This window comes from Columba livia, chromosome 4 (genome assembly GCF_036013475.1).
Source record: "Columba livia isolate bColLiv1 breed racing homer chromosome 4, bColLiv1.pat.W.v2, whole genome shotgun sequence".
NCBI lineage: Eukaryota > Metazoa > Chordata > Aves > Columbiformes > Columbidae > Columba > Columba livia.
Window position 1 is genome coordinate 53,892,203 of NC_088605.1, and position 18,243 is coordinate 53,910,445.

General features: G+C 40.7%; 1 protein-coding gene across 6 annotated transcripts in view; it reads left to right on the forward strand.

Moving 5' to 3' along the window:
• Window positions 1–18,243, forward strand: part of ARHGAP24 (Rho GTPase activating protein 24) — a 213,157-nt gene that overhangs the window by 55,991 nt on the left and 138,923 nt on the right. The window contains exon 1 of one of the 6 annotated variants that reach the window (XM_065061796.1): window positions 1,012–14,842. The exons of 4 other annotated variants lie outside the window; for them this stretch is intronic. The gene's annotated coding sequence lies outside the window, so the exon portion shown is untranslated. Of the gene's footprint in view, window positions 1–1,011; window positions 14,843–16,315; window positions 16,941–18,243 lie in introns of those variants that run through there. One more of the 6 variants, XM_065061797.1, reaches the window with a different exon arrangement.

Sequence of the window (18,243 nt, forward strand, 5' to 3'; positions counted from 1 at the left end):
AATGTCAGGTGTAAGTTGTTATTTGCCTTGCCAGGGATAATTATTTAGACAGCTAATTTTCTTCAGCTTTATGCTGGCAATCTCCTTGCCCCGATGTGGGTGAGTGGTGCAATGCAGCTGCTGTACTATTAAATATTGGGTTTTCTGGTGGCATATGTGTCACCTAGGACAGCTGAAATGCATGCTGTGGGTTACACTTCACCCAGCTGCTGGTGGGGCAGGTTTTGCCACAACCTTGATGTGCTCCTGAAGTCTCCAGTGACCAGCGTTCAGGCCTGGACATTTCTTCTTCCTCTCTTCAGAGCAGTTAGGTGTTGCACAAGTGTATGGACATCCTTCTGAACTAGCTGGCTGATCAAGATGGAATAACCACTGGAAAAAGGCTGCTTAGAGTCATTTAGATTGGAAAAGACCTTGAAGATCAAGTCCAAGAGGTGAGTGTGAGGAGAACTGCGCTCTGGGGCTGCCTGAGCGGCAGCAACTTGAACACTGTTGTCAGTCAGCCGTGGTGGCCAGTCACCTTCTGCATCTTCCACCCTGATGTGAAGTGTGCTCGGGATAGTGTTACTACAGGTAACACTGTCCTTTCACATTCTCCTCAACCTTGTGGTGGTTAAGTGGACTGGAGGGACAAAGTGCTAAAAAAATACTTGGGGAGGGGTGTTAGGAACATTTGGAAAGAACAAAAGCAGGACTGCCGCCTAGGCAGCAGGCCTAAGGGCATAGATCTAGCCATATGTTGATTCCCTTAAATGATTTTCTGCCCTACCTAGTATGGCAGGTGTCTGAATGAACAGAGAGAATTTCTGAACTGTATTTTCAGAAAGTGTTACATGTTATGTGGCTTGTTAAATAAATGAAGGTGTGTGCGATTTTCGGTGGGAAGAACTTCAGTATCCCAAAAGGAAAAGCCTAGGTTTGTTGTGTTTTTTTTTTTTTTTTTTTTTTTTTTTTTTTTTTTTACAATTACTCTTAGTTAGTGTATGGGTAATTTAATAAACACTTTTTAACTTCAAAATGTTGCAAAATTTGGGTGAAAGCAGGTAAAGATAACAGTTCTAATAGGATTTGAAAACAAGATTCAATTGTAGTTAATATTCTGAAAATACACAGACCTCATTTTATAGGAGGCTTGTAGTACATTGAAAAAGAATTGGATGGAATTGATCCATTGTTTTGGTTTCGTCTGTGGATTAAGTCCACAATAGGATTCACATTTTTGTGCACTGACCGTAACATGGATTTTTCTCTAAGACAAAGCCATGGTCTTTTTCAGGGCCGTGAAGTGGTGTACTAGCACTATTTTGCTTAAGGTAGGACCTCTTCAAAACCTCTAACTGCATACATAGAAAAAAATTAGATAAATTAACAGTCACCAGTGTTACAATAGTTGGGACACTGATTTTTAACCTATGTTGAGATTCTCAGTACAGAAGTAATTGCAAATACTACACACTGCCATCAGCAAGATGGACAAATACGTATCCTGCTTTTTTCTGCAACATTTTATAAAGAGTTTCAGAAATTAAATTTTTTGTTGTTGTTTGCCCAAGGCATGCTTGTTAGTGGAACATGGAGAAAACATTCCTTCAGAAGGAGAAATGAAAATTTTGTATTCAGGTCTTGCATGCCCAAGCAACCCAACTGATCTTGTGAAAATCAGCAGAGAAATAAGATTTTTCTGCTCACTTGAAAGAACCTGGTGAAACTACGGAGTTGGGTTCCTAGACGGAAAATACCATTTTAAACCGCTGGAGCGTATCTTGTGAGGGACAAAGAGAGCTGAGCTCCCTGTGGCTGCAGAGAAGGGGAGCAGTGTGTCGTGTAAAGACTCCATGAGAACGGCAACTGTTCATTGCAGCCTAGCTCTTATTATGTGGGATCACAGTAGTGGAAAGGGCCTTTTAAAAAACTTGCTTAGGAACACACAGCTCTGAATGTGTTTAGATCTTGGATCCACTTTGCTGAATTGCACGGAAGTCCCGATGTTGCCTTCAGCGTGTTCGAAATGGGTTGGTGGGAGCTGCCTGAGTTGGGGAACAGGGATGGGCTGGGGTGGTGCTTTGGGATGGTGCTCTTCTCCAGCATGGCCTCTGAAGGCTGTGTTGTGGCTGCTGGTGGTGACATTTGTGTGCCTGTCACCTTTGAGAACAGTTGTAACCATTTTAAGGACAAGTAAAATGCCCTTTGTAGTTCTTCAGTAGGAAAATTTTATTATTGTCGTTTCTTTGGCCCATGTTCCTTATTTCACTTTCCTGTGGGTGGGAACCATGAGCTTTGTGTGGGATAAACTGACAAGACTCTTAACTGCACTGTTGTTATTTCTAATTTCTTACAAAAGGCAGTAACTACCAGGTCATGAGTAAAGTCTCTCTGCCTTCAGCTGCAGGGAAGTAAACTTTTTCTAATTTCCTGTGGGACTGGAAGTGCATTATTGCTACAGGGTGTAATGATAAAATACACTGAACCTTACACACCCTTTGTGTGTACAGAGTTGGTGACACAATGCAATAGTATGTGTATCAAGCATTTGCATATGGGCAGTTATGTTAAGTGTTTTCCTAAGAGATCACATCTGTGGGAACTGCATAATAAAACTGGGATTAATGCAGTCACTGAGCATCAGGTGAGGCCTGGGCATCTCTTCTCCATCTGCTCTGGTTTTGCCTGCTCAGTTTATTGGTGGGTGAGGGACTGACTTGTCTGTATCCATCCTCTTCCAGTGTCTCATAAGCTGAATGGGCAGGGAAAAATCACATATATGTGGTGGAGTGTTGCCAAATCCCTTCCTTTGCCAAATATATCCAGTCATCTCTGGAAATATGCATTCTTCTAGTTTAGGTCATAAATTAAAAATGGGCCTCTTGTCACGTACGTGCTTTTATAGATATTAGCACTGTGATATTAGAGGCTGGTGGGAATTTAGTTTGTGTAGATATTCACATCTAGGCAAGTACAGAGAAAAATTAGCCCCGTGCAAAGATTTCTTTAGTGTGATCCAAAAGTAAAAGAGCTGTGGCTTTGGGATGTTGAGATGTTTACTGCAGGAGTCCGCTCACTTCTTGTTTTCTTGAGTCTTGTACTGAAATACAAATCCTGTGAAAATACCTCGTATCTTAACTGTGTCATTTTGCTGCTTTCTGCTGATGAGTCTTATTACTTGTTAATTACTTAGTGTAAACACCAGATGTAAAGAAGGACCACTATGCTTTCTTGCTTGATTTGACACCATTTAAAAACAGATCACATGGAAATGCTGGTTTGTACTCTCTTACAGGATGCTAATATCTACCACTTTTTCAAGGAACAGTATTAGTTAGACACTGTCAAGAGGTTAATTTTATTCTCTGACTGCTGGATTTTGATAGGTTTGTAAGATAACTACAAGGAAGTTTTTAAGCAATACTGTGTTGCACTTAATACTTATAGTCACAGGACTGTTCACTCCTTCTTTGTAGGCAAATATTGCTACTGTGCTGTTCTATCAGATTATGAAACTGATGGCTGGTTTCTGCTTAGAGGAGTGAACAAAAGGTTAATATTCAAATTTATTAATTGTTTATTCCAACCTTAAAATTCTTCATAACTTCTATGGAAACGTTGTGTATCACTTAAAATGAAAAGGGTGGAACAGGTTGTTTTGTTTTGTACAGGAGGGTTCTGTGAAATACTGGAATGTTTCATGTCCTCCAACCATTTCTGTAAGGAATTCAACCCCGTTGAATTCTACAGAATCCTTTTGTTAAACTATAGACCATAATTTTCTAGCTAACTCCTGCATGAGTTTTCCAGAAGTGTCTTTCCTGTCCCATATAATTAAAACACAGGATGTAAGTGAGCAGGGGGGAAGCTCCCAACAGTTTTGGGTTGGGAGAATAACAACCCTAATAAATCAGAGACAACTGTCACCATTCATCATCTGAAGTATCAAGTAGAGCTTGCTGGAGCAGAAGGGATGTCCTTCCATGGGAGTGACGAGGCTGGTGGCAGGACGCCTAAGATCACATAGCAGCGATGGGAAGAAGGTCTGTTAAAATCGAGGGGAGGGTTCTTCTGCACAGATCCAGGGTGGACAGTTCTGCAAGGAGGTCGGACAACTCCTTCGGTGAGGTGGCCTGAGACCCGACTGTAGTTTTCAGCTATTGGTCACAGTCTGCAGACCGAGGGGTGACAGCCAGTGTTGTCTTCAGTTGTACGTTTCAGTAGGTAACTGCCACGTTTTGTAAGGCAATCTTGATTTTTGTTTCTATTTCTATTGCACACCAGAAGCTGATGTTCTTTGACCAGCTGTTCTTCATTTCTTACTAGGTTTACAATGACTTGTGAAATCCTTTCTCTCCATAGCTTATGTATTTATAGTGGGAGCTAGATTATCTTTTGCTTACTTAAAATTATGTACCAGAATGTGCAAATCAAACTTGAGATAAAACCAAGGTGTGGAGGGGTGATTGATAGGTTTTCAGTGCTCAGTTGGTTACACTGACTATATGAAAAATGAGGCTCCTTTTGGGGACAAGTTAAATGCTTAAAACTACAGTTCACTGTTTTATTATCTTAGCCCTGGCACTGCAGTGGATAATTAAACTACATAAATGGAGCATTAATGATGAAAAAAAATGAAGAATGCATTCTTCATTTGAAGAGAGCACTTGACCATATGGAAATTACTCTGTATTTTAGCAAAGTTCTGAGAAACTGAACTAGCAAATTTTCAGTGTCTGTTGAGCTGCCTGCCATGTTGGCTAGCAGATAGCAAAGCTTGAAGTTTCCACGATGGCTTGCATTTGGAGGAGAGCCTTGAATTTGCTGTGTTCCTTTTTCCCAATAAAATACATGTTTCTGAAAATGGTGAAGGTGTTTTAATAGCTTTCAAGTTTGAGGCCTAAGGGCAGGCAATGAATAGAACTTGGCCTCCTTTTCACTCTTCAGTTGCTGTATGGGCAATGGCCTCTTGCAGCATTTCCTGGGGATTTCACTTGTCTTTACTTCCGGCTGTCAACTCCTTCAGCTGGTTGTTAATACGGCATGAGCCTTATGTATTTAAATACAGGGTTCATTTTGTGGTTAGCTTTTTGTGCTTAAGGTGTTGCTCTTGGATGCTGTGTTTCTTAGTGAAGCTTCTTTGAGGGTGGTTATTGTGAGTTACACTTGGTTCATAAGGAGTTCACATTTTCTGTTGGATACCTAGCTAAAATATTATAATAGAGTCCTTTATTTTGAATATGTGTTGCTCTACATATACAATACCTATTTAATGAGTTGTGGGTATGTAGTGAGAAGCTTGAGTGTGGATATGACTAAAGAGAAGGAATGACACAAAGTCTGTCCCATGTCTGATGTTTGTCGTTTATTAGCATGTTGCAGATTTTAAATAGCAAAGGGGAAATTAATGGAAAATAGTAGCCATTTCAAACAAAAACGTTGTGTTACAGGTAGCACTAGGAAGTGAACTTTGGATGTTCTCATCTTGGAAAAATTAAACAGCTTTTGAGAAAGATTTTATTAACGTTTGCTTTGCTGGAAAATTAATGGGAGTGGGAATCAAATGAAGCAAAACGGGTGGAATAAGGTCTTCAGGAACCTGTAAAGGACTTGAGGTGACATGGAATGGTGGTACATTGCGACCTCTGGCCATCACCTCTTTCCTCATGTCTGTGCAGATGTCCTTATTGGGTATATATGTTGGATGTCAACAGCCATAGGGGAAAACAAAATAGCTGAAGGATTTCAGGTGTTGTGACAGAGATAGCAGGAGACTAAATGAGGAGTAGATAGCCATTTTGCCATGGCAGCAAAGAGGAGGGGGGACCTAAAGAGACACTTTGTGTGGTGTGCTTGGGTAGTGCTGCATGTGAAACAGCCACACGGAACTAGAAGGGCCTAAATCAAATACCAGAGATTGGGGAGATTGTATTTTTGAGGGCAACAGCATGAAGTGAGGCTCTCAATAACAGTGTTTTAGTTTTCTTTTAAATTTTTTACTGTATTTTTGTTTCATGCTTTCAGTAAAGTATTAAGAAACTTTAGCAGGAGCAGAGGCCATATCATCACTACCTAACCTAGCCGAGAAGCATGATATATATTGTTAGGTAGAAGAAATAATAAAAATATAGAAGGTGCACAGATGTTGACAAAATAATACGTTTCTTTTCCCCACACAGTATACAGGCTGTCTTCCACCTTGCTTTCAAACACTCAAAGTAACTTCTTGTCCTTCAGGGGTTAGCAGCCCCCTTACGTGTTTTAAGCATTCATAGGTGTGATGAGAGGCTTGTGGCAGTCAGTCTGGGGTGGCCACAGAGGAAGATAGAGTGGATAGTCCACAAGGACTCCTTCCTCTAAGTGACAAGCAGATAACAGTGGTCTGGTTCCTTGTAATCTCAGCTAATCTCTTGATCTTGTCAGGAGGGAGCTCTTGTGCATTAGACTAATCATGATATCAGGTCATCGCTTAGAGATGATAAGCAGTTATGTGATAATTGTTTCAGTCTACAGTTTGACCCTTGCATGCTGCTCTGTGTACTGTGGTGGGCTTTTGAATGATCTTTCTCTTTTCCTGTTAAAGGGAATTTCAGCACTGTAGGAGGTCCTTGTCCATTAAAAGGGCCCATCATTATGACTTTTTTTTCTGCTCTTCCTTTTATTTACTTGAATCTGGTACAAGTTCAGCATGGCTCCTGAACTAACAAAATGAATAGCTCACAAGAGAGCCTCGTTAGTCTTTAAATGAAAATAATTGAGTTCTTTTAGCCTATTAGTGCTTAAGAATAGCCTTCTCTAAGTCCATTACCTCTGGGATAAAAGCCGTATTTGCAGCTGAATAAGCAGCATGTACAACATGACTTGTTGCTAGGGAAAGAGGCTTTCCTAGTCCTTGCCAAGCCAAGTGTCTTGTGTAGTAGATAAAATCTGAGTGACCTCAAACTGTGTTCTTGAAATCCTCTTTACTCTTCAGTTGGCAGCCTGAGAATATTTCCATAAGTGACTTTGGCTTTCTGGAGCTGCTCTCATTCCCTTTCCAACTCGGACAGTCACTGATGTGGGGAAAGAAACTTCTACCTATCGACACTGAATCTGCGAGGGCAACGCTTGCTACTGGCGCTCGTCTCATCCAAGTGAAATGCCCGGGCCCTGGCAGAATGGTCTGTTAAACTGTCAGCCTTGTCCTTTTCCATCACTGCAGCAAAGGGCCAACTTCTTTACTGTCCAAGTGTGTGGTTAGTCATCAAGAAGTGGCTCTGTGACCAACTGCAGGAGTTGGCAGTGGTGGAGGTGACTGCCAAAAATGCAATGTATGTCTTAGGAAGGCAGAATTTAGGTAGCAAGACAAATAATAACAGGCTACAGGGAGTGAAGTAATGTGGAGCACCTTCCTGGGTATTCTAACGTGGGCTTATGTCAGACCTGCAGATGTGGCCCAGTGCTTTCCAGTAAACTGGTGTTTTTTGGAATCCTGAGCTACAACTGGGAAGTGTGACCATAATTCTGCTCCTGGATTTGTCACCAGTGTGGTGGACTAACCCAGGGTCTTGGGTTGTGGTGACATGCTTTTCTTGATTTTAATGGCTGAACCCCAGTTTTGTTGAAGCCATTGTTACTGGTTTCCATCAAGAATCATTCCAGGGTTGTTAAAATAGACTGTGGGGTGTAAAAATGTGCTAAGAGAGTAGTTTTGTCAGAGTACATTTAAACAAGGTATGTAACTCTTCATCAGGAATGAGGCATGTCAGAATGCTTTTTTTCTCTTTAACAACTGAAGTTTGTAATAACTGCACGGAACACAGGGCAGTGGAGGAGGATATGAGAGGATGCTGTACTGATTAGCATAAGAAACTTGAATGCTGCAGATCCGTGGCAGTGCCTTTATTCAGCTCAGGTTAATCAGACAGGTCCTTCTACCCTGCAGAAATGAGGACTGTTTGATTTTAGAACTCCTTCCTTTTCCTTTAGTGACAGCAAGTTCAAGAGTTGATATTGAGTGGGTGAAAAAGAGTAGTTCTTGGTTTTAAAAAGTTTAAATGCCAAAAAGACTTTGTGGTTATTGCTCTGACATCTGCTGTCATATTTGTCACCATCTGTTGGAAAGACATTGCAGAGGACAGCATGGACCAGGACAAACTGCAGCTTGCTTGGTGCTGGCATAATGTTAATAGTAACAAGTGACCAAAGCCCAAAAATCCTGATGGTGTCTATAATGTGAGGCTGAGTCCTTCTCACCCTTTGGACAGACAGATGCTGTAGTCATCTTAGTTTAATAACAGAGACAAGAATCTGACAAGGCTGCTGATGGTTGTCACTTGTTTGACTGGAACTCGTATTTGAAAGGCCTCTTGGCCAGAGATATCTTAAGTTTGGAATATATATTACGAAACAGCTGTGTATCAGTTAAAATGCTTTTGAAACTCAGTGATGATGACTGTGTACGGAATATCAAACAGAAGTGTTTGCAGGCTTTGGCACTTGCATTAGTTTTTGTATGTGATAAAGCCATTTGTGTTAGAAAATAATTTTCTTTATCTGAAATTCCTCTCAGCACGCAAAGCTTTTTTAAATCTTTACGTAAATGGGAACACGAGCCTTTATCTTATTCTTGGGAGGGAGGTCATTAAATTGTAGTACAAATTTGGATTTCAAAATGAAAATCTATCCAGTCCCCTAGAGTGGAGTAATATCTCATTAGCTAATCTTCTCTCTTTCAAGGCGGGGGGAGGGAAGAGCAGGTTTCCTTGGAGGGATCTATACAATGAGAGGGAAAGGGGGTGCTTTAGAGGTGGGGTTTCTAACCCAGAGCTGTGGAAAATAGCTTTTTGTTCCCTAACACAAACCCTGCTAAAAATAGATACTGTTGCTTCAAATGAACTCATTGCTGTTTGTGACGATACTGTTTATTATCTTGCAATTCAAGGGAGATCTTGGGCTGGAGAGCTTTTTTGTTCTGTTTGTGCTGAGTGTATTCCAGGGGATCCCACTTCTTGACTGGGACTCCCAACAATGGACCATAGCAGTAGAAAAGATGGTAACTGGTTTCGTCCTGTGTAGCTCCAAGCCGCTCTTCAGATATCTTTATGATGCAGGCAGAAAAGGAATTTGAACCAGAGTCTTCTGATTTAGTGGCTCTCAGTTGGGCTAGTTTTTCATGATATACATACTTAAATGTTTGTCAGGCTAAAGAGCAAGCATGTGTGAATGGCTTTAGCCAAATGGATGGGACCTGGGTTGTGAGACCCTGGTGTTCTTCCTCTGCAGTGTGAATGTTTAACCCTTTTGTTCCTAGGGATGTGGTGCACCCAGCCTGCCCTGTCCCACAGGAGGGAACTTTCCTTTGGGTGCTCATTGGGAAAGGTGGGAATTGCTGCTGGCTTTTTTGTATCCAGGCATGTACACAAGTAACCGAGTTCCTGAATAAAAATGGGAAATCATAGCAGTATAATCCCTTTTCCTTTGGGTAGATGTTTCCCAGGACGGCTGTTCAGTGAAAAGCCTTGGAATGGCTGAAGTCTTTCTTTGCTTTAAAAGCAGCATTTGGTATCAACTCCTCCATCCAACTCCAAAATACGCCCGTGAGTACAGGTGTCTCGTCTTGAATTGTCACGAGGCGCGTTCAGAAGTGGCTCACTTGCAAGTGTCTGCTTCGCAAAGGTTACCCGTCTAGCTACATTGAATGAGCTAGCTGGCTTGTTTTCAATATTTCCTTGACAATTGTTGATGAAAATGTAAAAATTATTAGAGTTGGAGTAGGAATCTAATGAAGAGAGCTCCAAACCTATAAATTTTGTATGATGATTGTCAAAACTATATGCTAATGTTTTTACAACATCATTTGATTGATGTAACAGTTAAAACAGCAGCCTTGAACAGGATCCTTTTGTGAACAAGATAAATTATCTCAGCTAATGCGTTCACATAAATGTTTGAAAATGAAAGGCATGATAAATCTGTCTGGAGCCTACACACAGTAGAACTGCCAAACCTTCCACCTGTTAAAGATTTTAATGAACAGTTCTTTATTTAACAGAAGAAATAAAATTAATGCTGCCACTTGGCTTTGCTGAGACTTCCCTTATCTCAGGCACTCTGAGATACCATTTAGCAAATGCTTCAAAGTGGAGCAACTCTGGTGTTTTAATTAGAATTGCAGCAAACTGGCAAAGAAGGCTATTCAATTTTAAATGTGGCTTTTTTGCAGCTCAGCCATAAAGATAGGATTTTTGTTCAAGCCCACAAGGACAGGGTGTTTTGTCAGGAGCCAAAGGATGCCCAAGCTTATGTTGTGCTATGAGTTTAATGGAAAATTATTTCCTCAGATTTTCTAAATGGAAGATAACGTTTCTCAGAATAAAAATAAAAATACTAGGATGTTTTACTTCTGTATGCGAGAGAAAGTCGCTGAGTACATTAAGCCTCGTATGACAGGGCTTAGTGGAGTTTTTTGCAGCAGCGCAGGAAGGGTTTACTGAAGTCTCCTTTCTGCAGCCTGTTTTCAGAGGGGAATTAGTAGACGTGGAATATGGCAGGCTTGAAACATGTGCGTAAGGACAAATGCCATCCTCTGAGAGTCTACAGAAGACTTACCTGCTGGGTTTTACTGCTTGCTTAAGGACCTGAGATTGGCAAGGGTTTGGAAGGTTACAGCTTGCTAAAACATGTTTTCCTGTGCTCTGGAGTGAGTCATTGCTCTTCTTTTCCATCCAGGAGCGTGGTGGATGCTCGTTACCTGGTCTCTTGATTCACTTACTGTGGACTGGAAAACATTTCTGACTGAGTGAATGAATACTCAACTTGTGGTTAAGCTATGCCGTGACCAGACGGAAGCTCTCTGATGTTGTAGAAGGGATGTAGATGGCAGAAAGGTGCTGGAAAAAGTAGAAGCAGTAGGTAAGGAGGCAGAGCAGCAAGGGAGAAAGCTATTAAGAGATTTCTGAGATATGTAGGCAAAATATTTTTGGAATATACTTAAAGCTTTTTTAAAAATGAAGAGGTGAGCATTAGTTGAGAAGAGGTACTCTTGGAAAGAGGTGGAGCTGTGGGTAGCTGGTGACAATACACATATTTAAAGTTGTAAAGGTTTTTGACTGACAGAAGAGAATTGTTCTCTGCTCAGATCAGTGATAGTAGCTAATATAATGGCACTTCAGTGTTGGAACCTGCTTACTTTTCACCTCTCTAACTTAACTTTTCTGTGTGTTTATTTCGTAGGACTCGCTTTGCTCAGTGTATGACAATCAGAAGTAGAGCTAACACAGTGAACTTGCTGTTTGTGTGCAATGCCACCAATATGCTACTGCCATTTGTGCTGGTAATGGGCATGATCAATAATAGCCCTTGGTGGCATCACAGGGGTTGTAAAATCAAACCCTTAAAAAAAAAAAAAAAAAAAAAGAAACCTCATTAATTATCTTCATTGTCTATTCTGACTTGAACAGGCTTTGAAGCAGCACTTTCCAATGGCTTAGGTGTAAGATGGGAATTCAGGAGTGTTCCTGTTTTTCTTTGGCTGAGCTACATTTTGTCTCATCAGACAAAATAATGTGACAGTTTTCATGAGCAGCTCTAAATGTGAGACACCCCCTTCCCTTTTCTTGTTGTGTCCTAAGCAATACCTCAGTTACCCATGACCATCCCAGCCTCCAGCTGGAGTCAGGATGCTCAGTAGCTGGTGAGCATGCTGAAAATGGGGTCAGTTAGGCTCCAAAGTAAACATTTTTACTTCCAGATTTGGTGCACTAAAATATCTGACATCTGTGCCCTGTGATATCACTCTGAAGAAAATAAATGTGCAAGAGAAATAAATGCGCATCTAAGAATGCCTTGAACTTCAGGAGCTGTCTCACTTTCAGAAGAGCAGATCTCAGAGTGCTGGCAGCAGATGACTGCTATGAATTATTTTCTTTTCTTGTTAGTTGGAGGTAAGGCCCCTTTTCAGCAAGAACTCCAGGGAACAGTCCGGTGGCCAGAGCACCAGTGTGTTTGCCGGAAAACCTGGAGTTCTGTTTTTGCTTACCTACTGTGTGAACTTTGTCTTGGTTTCTTCTCTCACATAAATTGCAGTTCATCTTCTGTTATTGTAAGGGACACTGTGGTCTTTCCAGCAGACCGTGAAGCCCTTCATGGGCATTTATATTTTGGTAACTTATTAGAATAGCAACATGGAATCTAAACTATTTATATTAATACATAATATGGTGTGGTACAGAGCAGCTGCTACAGTGCAGTTAATAATGTTGGCCTCCAGTCACCCTGAATCCTTTTTTACCCCATACTGTCTGGCACTCTGCAGGATGTGCCCCCTGGGGAGGTCGGCACAAAACTTGTCACAATGTCTCCTGGAAAAGCATGTGAATGATGGTTTGGTGCCTAAGTGTGAAAACCCATTACTAGCTGTAACTAGCCCAGGTATATTCAGTTATTCTGGCTTTACCTTTACAGATGATTGCAAGATACCATCAGTGTTATTAGGAGAAATGAGTGAAAGTCCAAATTACGATTGTCTTATTTATTTCTCACAGAAGTAAATGCCATCTTTAAAAACGGCGCTTATTTTTAAAAGACATATTTAATTCAAAAGGTCATCCCCCCTGCAGTCCCTGGGAAGGCCCAGGAGTGAGTCCTTCTGGGGCCTTTTGGACATGGGAGGAAGGAGCTGTGTAGTTCAGCTTCATCAAGGCTTTGGATATGGCCTCCTATAGTGGCCTTATAACCTTACTACTGAGATAAGGGCTGGAAAAATGGACTTTTTTCCATGGTTACTTTTTGAATGTAGCCCCTTCCAGCCTGTGTTAGTTTATGGCTACCTGATTTTCATCGTATGCCTTGTGAAGTCCTTCTGGAGTAGCCCTCCTGTCCTGGCTGTCCAAGGAGTTAAATAGAAAAGGGATATCCAAGGGGGAAACAGTAGGTCAATTAAACTAGTGTGTGACGGTCCTTGAATGGTTTTTGCATTATCCTAGGTTAATTTTGTGATCCAGATCAGTTGAAGGACTTGCTGCAACTTGAAAGAACTCTGAATGCAGGATGCAAGTTGAGGATTGTTAAGAAACTGTGTGTACATAAAAACCCCTTGGCCAAACCTGTGCAAACCAAAGCTGCAGAACTGTGTGTGTGTGTATGTTCTGCAGAACTGAACTGCTCTGAGGTTTGAGGCTGTTGCGATCCATTAGTACTTAACTTGATATAAACCAGCTCCCATTTAACCCTGCCTTGATTTTGAAATTGAATAAATTCGGGGTTTTCTGGCCTTTTTTCTTTCACAGCTAGTAATTTAAGCATTGTCCTTGAAAAACACATCAAATGATTGTATTCTGAACAGACTAACATATTTGTAATGGAAAACTTTTTTTTGTTTGTGCAGTGAAACCTGCAAGACCTACATATTCTGCAAAGCTCTTCCTTTCTTCCCTGCAAATAGGAATGAGCTAAGGCAAATTCAGCTATAGCACTGTGCAGCAACTTCTGGGTGAAAATGAATTTGATTTATGTTGTCTCTTCAAAATTCCACCTGAAGTTGTAAAAGTGTGTTTTAATTCATAGATATATCTATGTAGGTATCTCTTTGGCCCAGGAGTCTAGTTTTTAGAACAATTTGTTGTCTTGCCAAAAGCATCACTTTCCACGGCAAACTCAGTGTCTTTATAAACCCTGTCAGTGTTTTGTATATTTGCATCCATCAAATATCAAACAGTTCAGCTCCTAAGGCAGATTTTAATCTGCCAAAGTTCTCTGCTCAATATTTAGGCTCCCTAATAAAAATATTTAAGGAAACTTTTCAACACTTTACTAATACTTTCAAAAAGAAAGTGTGATTGAGGTGAGTTATAAAGACGAGAAACTAGAGAAGTCCGGCTTTAAATTTGAAGCAGAATAATATGCTGAACTGAAAGTAAAACCTGGAAAAAATACACTGTACGTAAGTTGTACTGCTGAGGAGTAATTCATAATCGCTGAATCAGAGTTTGCCAGTTGTGTTAATTGTTCAGATAGTGCAGAAGACACGACCCTAGTCTCCCTGAGGTAGGATCACTGCAAATTAATGTCATCCCTTAGACAAGGACCAACAATTTGTCTTGCACTGGATGCCAGAAAGCTAAATGAGATATATAATTTGTGTCAATGTGGTATTTGTAGTCCAGTAGCACTTATAAGCCATGCTCATAAAACATTTACTACACAGACAAAATATAAACAATGTGTAGATGTTAAAACAACAAGCAGTATATGCATTAAAAAAAAACTTGGCAAAGATAACTTTTCCCATGAAACTCTAATATTCTTCCATGTGAAATTACATTTGTTTTTCTTTAATGAAAAACTGCAGGATGATAACTTACATAGGACAGGCAAACTCCACTGGAATATCCTTGCTAGCCAAAAGCCAACAAGCAAATTCGTGCAGGAAAAGAAGAAACAAGTGGAATCTTATTCGTTTTTTGTGTCTTTGCCACCTTTCTTATGGTGTAAAAGTTGCATTTTATGTGTAATTTCTAGGGAATCTGCTGCAACTTCAACCTTTACTACATACTGACCTGTAAATGAAATGTTTGCAGGTGGGATGCTTGGCCATATATAGCTTTCCTGGAAAAAAGCTGTGTGTGTTTGGGTTGGAAAGGATTTTACTTCTTAAATTCAACATGAAAGTCATAAAACAAACAAAAAACCACATTGGTGAACAAACTGATTTGAATAATCTGTTTTCTCAAGGCAAGAGCAGTTTTATGTTAATAATTCCTGATAAATACTTGTCTTTATCTGTATTTGAAGCACTTTAGGAGCTGAAGATTTCAGCCTCTCAAGCTCTGCAGCTCTTTACTATTTCTTCTCCTGTTCACATTGGACCTAGAGAACCAAGGTAGTTTTTGTATATTTAAAAATAATTTCTCTCATTTGAGAGTAGTATAAGTTGTCACAAGCTAAGCCAAAAAGAAACACTGAAGAAAAGAGTGGGATGGGAGGGAGGGATAGTGATCCTAGATGAGAAACTTTGACAGTGGTAAATTCTATCTCGTGGGCAGAAGCCGTCTGACCTCACTTGGGATTTACCTGGTGGAGGTTTTGGTTACTACTGTGTTAGTGTAACTGTATTTCAGGAATAGTAAAAGGAGGTTTCTGGCAGTGGCGTGGCTGCTGGGCTTCTGATGGCAGGTGGAGCAGGGTCCCCTGTCAACCTGCTTGGGACACCCAAGTAAGCTCCCTCCCCTGCAGAGGTGCCTCTGGCAGGATTTCCTTGGATGCAGAAATGGTGAAATCTTAATTATTGATTTCATTTGCTTATTATTTGTATGGCATGATTTTTTTTTTCTTTTAATCCTTGTTTATGATCTTCAGAAAATTAAGCTACTGCACTGAAGCACATAGTTATTTTGGAGCATATTGCTTCAGCTCCCATTGGCCTGTCAACCAGCTTTGAGAGAAAGGTTGTGGGTTTTACTGCTCTGATTGCTTCTGCGCGTTATCTCCACCTTCTATACCCTGGGACTGCACCTACCTTCTAATGCAGGGCCACAGACTGGGCCCAGTGTTCAGGCTGAGGCTGTTCCAGTTTGGAGGCGAACAGTCAAGTTATTTGTTGCTCTATCATCTGTGCTCCATGGTTACATTTGTTCCTTTAAGTGTTGTGATATCAGTCACTTATATTCATCTGTTAACTGTTGCAGTGGGTCAGGTCTTGATGACGAGCTCTGAAAGCAATCACTAATTATCCAACTGTATTTTTTCCAATATGGCTGTAATGTTGTTAGTGTTTCTAGAGCCTGTTAAACTGTTTTTCTCCTCAATTAGTCCTCCCGCAATGTGAAAGCAGAATTCAGAATGAGACCCAGCAAAGCACTCGATTATCATTAGCATTTCTGGTAACTGAGTGTTTTCTTTCCACCATGGACTAGACCCTGGTCTTTCCTGTCAACTGTGGAAGTTAAGCCAAATAGTGTAAATCTGTCCACTTGCCCCTTGGAGGCAGGGTAACTATCTGCAGTGACACTGGTTGCCCACCTCTTCAAAATTTGAAAAGAAGCTGGGATGGAATAGCAAATTCAATTTTAAGGCCTTCCCCCCCACCCTGAATCTTTTATTGAAAGATGTTTAGTTCAGTATTTCATGATTGACTTGATTTAACGTGCTCGATCATGTATGTTACATTCTCTCACAGTGCTGTTTCTGTCAAGACTGTCTCTGGAGAGCTCTGTATGTAAATGAGAGACTATACTTGAAATTTTCTCCTGTCAAATATTGTCCTTTTGAGGAATAATTGTGTTGGTTTGGCCTAGATATTCTCAGGACTAGAAGTAAGTAAATTCCTTTGCAAAAGAGATCTGTAAAGCAAGACCTTCTGTGTTTTGATGCTTTGTGCTTTATTGGCCTTTTTCCTTTGGAAAATAGTTTTATCTAATAATAAGCTGAATCTCTGACCAAAGCTACTGGAAGTAAGATTTGCCATAGCTGCCTTTTTCTTCCGACGTAATTCAGTAATGCCTGACTATTGATCAAAATATAATTATCATTATGAAGCAGAATTTTATCAAAACCTACACGTGTGCATCTACTAATGAGCTTAGCTTGTACTCATGAATCCTTAATGCAGTATCTGAATTTATTTGTACATCGCCTTTTTCTTTGCCTTCAGGAAATCTCAGGGAGTCCTTTCTGTAGGTGACACAGCGATTGCAGAGCAGGTTCCCCAGGAATGCACCTTGTATTTTAGAGCTCCCACAACACTCCTGACTGCTGGACCCTGTTACCTGTCCTGTTGACTGGGCTCAGTCCCTTCACACCTCTCTCCCAACTCGCAGTCCTGATTACTCGTGGTAGTGCCTGTGTGGTGCACACCGTGTCTTGGGTACCTCCCTCAAGAGTTACTGATGACTTGGCTCGCCCCTGGACTCCCTCTGTGACAATCTTGGGAAGGAGAAGCAAACTTGTGGCAGGAGGAGCAGTGTTTCTCACAGAAGCTGGTGAGCTGGTGACACATAATTGAATAAGCTCATTCATTAGCGAGACACCAGGGGAGGGTGGGTAAACCAGAGGTGTTAAAGCTTTTCTAGATACCACAGAAAATCTGCTTTAGGAAAGCTGTTTTGTACTAATCCAAGATCTGTCTGAAACTCTTGAAAATAGCAGGCAGAATTTAGAGGTGGGAAGAAAGCATGTAAAGTTTCACTTTCATCAGGAAGGTAGAGGCTGGTGCTGGGCAAGAGATTTAGAAAAAGCTTTTGAACATTTCAGGCGTTGTCTCGGATGTGGTCAGGAAATGGTCACTCTTCTGTCTTGCCCTTACTAAAGAAATGAAAACTGTAGGCATGCAGTATGCTTGTATCTAGCCTTTGGTTTTAGGCAAACTTAATTTTCTGTGGTGGTGCAGCTGAGCTTGGTATGAGCTTGCTTTCTTTGGTAGAACAAAAAAGGAGTTTTTTCTTGTGGCTGCTCAAGCCAAGATTGCTTCATTCTTGAGGAAGGAAGTTTCTCTCAAGCAGAAAGAGGCACTCAACCACTTAGTAAAATGTGTGGCAGGAGAGGAAGATGGAAAAATCTTTAAAGCTACTGTAATCACATCCTAGTAAAATTGCAAGCTCCATGTCAGAGTAAGTATTTTGATGCTCATTGCCCAGTAAACAGTCTATGTGATATTCATCACCATGAGATGAATTTACTTTTTGTTTAGAAAACTAAGCTAATGAGATAAGTTTGAACCTTTCCTTAGGTAAAGGAAAAGACTCCTTTACACTTCTGTTAGCAGAATTTCTGGGAACTAAACGATAATCCTCCTCCTTCAACAGAAACAGACTGGAGTAGTGTGTTAACACAGTGGGAGGACTAAATGTCAAATGCAATGCATTTCTGCCAGAAAAATGTATGCTGTGTATTGACTGAATTTTACCCAGCCCAACCCTGTTTCTTTTGCAATTTCTTTGTCCTCCTCTGTCTTAATTCCTGGGATGTTGCATACCCTCCAGAACCTGAATAGCCCTCTGGATGCATCAAGTATGACAGTGCTGCTTGTTCTCTCCCTGTGAATACTGCAGAACTGTAAATGGCTGCAATAACTGCAAGACAAATAATTCATCGTCTCCTGGGGTTATGGTACTATTTCCAGAGCTTTGATGCTTAAGTTCTATAAAAATCCGGCCTCAGAAGTAAAATCTTACTCTCTTATAAAGAGCATCATATGTTTTCTTCATTCTCTTACAGTAATTGTACCTTGTATTAACTTTTAAAATTGTTGTCCCACTATTGTCATGTGTGCTAGAAAACCCAACG